This window comes from Octopus bimaculoides, chromosome 7 (genome assembly GCF_001194135.2).
Source record: "Octopus bimaculoides isolate UCB-OBI-ISO-001 chromosome 7, ASM119413v2, whole genome shotgun sequence".
Lineage (NCBI taxonomy): Eukaryota > Metazoa > Mollusca > Cephalopoda > Octopoda > Octopodidae > Octopus > Octopus bimaculoides.
Genome location: NC_068987.1, coordinates 25,502,615 through 25,503,878, shown reverse-complemented (window position 1 = coordinate 25,503,878; position 1,264 = coordinate 25,502,615). Strand labels below are relative to the sequence as shown.

Here is a 1,264-nt window from a genome sequence, read left to right as displayed (position 1 = left end):
ACACACACACACACATATATATATATATATATATAATACACACACATACATATAAGTTTTACAACACCAACAATGGTTACAAGAAGAAGAAGAAAAAGAAGAAGAAAAAGAAGAAGAAAAAGAAGAAGAAGAAGAAGAATCCTTTCTGCTATAAGTACAAGGCCTGAGATTTGTGGAGAGGGGACTAGTCGATAACATTGACCCCAGTACATAACTGGTACTTAATTTATCGACCCCCGAAAGTGTGAAAGGCAAGATCGACCTTGGTGGAATTTGAACTTAGAATTCACACCTCCTCCTCATAAGTATAATACTACTTTTGACCATTCACTCGGAGTTTAACAACAACAACAACAACAACAACAACAGCAGCAGCATCGGTAACAAAACAAAGAACAAACGACAGTAGTGATGCTGATGTTGATGATGATGATACTTTCGTGAAACTTCAAAGAGATAGTCTAGAGTAAGACATGGTTGCCGAAACCCATTGTAGTCAGAAAGGAGCTAGGAAAAAGTTAAACGATGTTTTGATGTTCATGCATTTCCCTTAGGTCTTAGAGTTGAATAACTTTTTCAATGAGGTCTTTGTTTTGTTTTTTCCTGATGTAGCTGATAAATGGACATTTTATTTGGCTTGTGAATGTATATGTATGTTTGTGTGTGTGTGTATGTGGGAGAGAGAGAGAGAAAAGGAAAAAGAGAAATACACATGTATGTATAATGTGTGCTAGCTAATGTGTATTAATGTGTATGTTTGTAAAGATCTACGCTTGACAGTGTGTGTGAGCGTTAGTATGTACATGTGTGAAAATGTGTATATTTACACACTAGTCCTGGCGATACACATACAAATATACATATAACAAAGTGTGAGTATATATGTGAAAATATGTATGCATGTATGATTGTATATGCGTGAAAGCGTGCTATTGTTTACACCCATGTCATCCATAATCGAGTACACTTATAATCAAAGGCATTCCAAACATGACCAACCTGTCATCTTTTTACATTATTCAATGCGTCCCTTATTTAAAACGGTGGGATGTGATATGATGTGATATGAAGAGATTTGGGTTGATATTTCTAGCGAGCTGAGTGACCGCACAGAGGTTTCTTTTTTTATTCATTCTTAGCTGTGCAAGTTGGTGCGTGTGTGTTTATGTTTGTGTTGTGTATGTATGCGCGGGAGAGTGTGTGTGGGTACATGATGTTTCAGCATCCATTCGTGACCATATATATATATATATATATATATATA

The 1,264-nt window shown here is 35.8% G+C and overlaps 1 protein-coding gene across 7 annotated transcripts in view; it reads right to left on the bottom strand.

The window, feature by feature from the left end:
* LOC106874846 (uncharacterized) overlaps positions 1–1,264 on the bottom strand; it is a 719,848-nt gene that overhangs the window by 371,031 nt on the left and 347,553 nt on the right. The gene's annotated exons all lie outside the window — the stretch shown is intronic.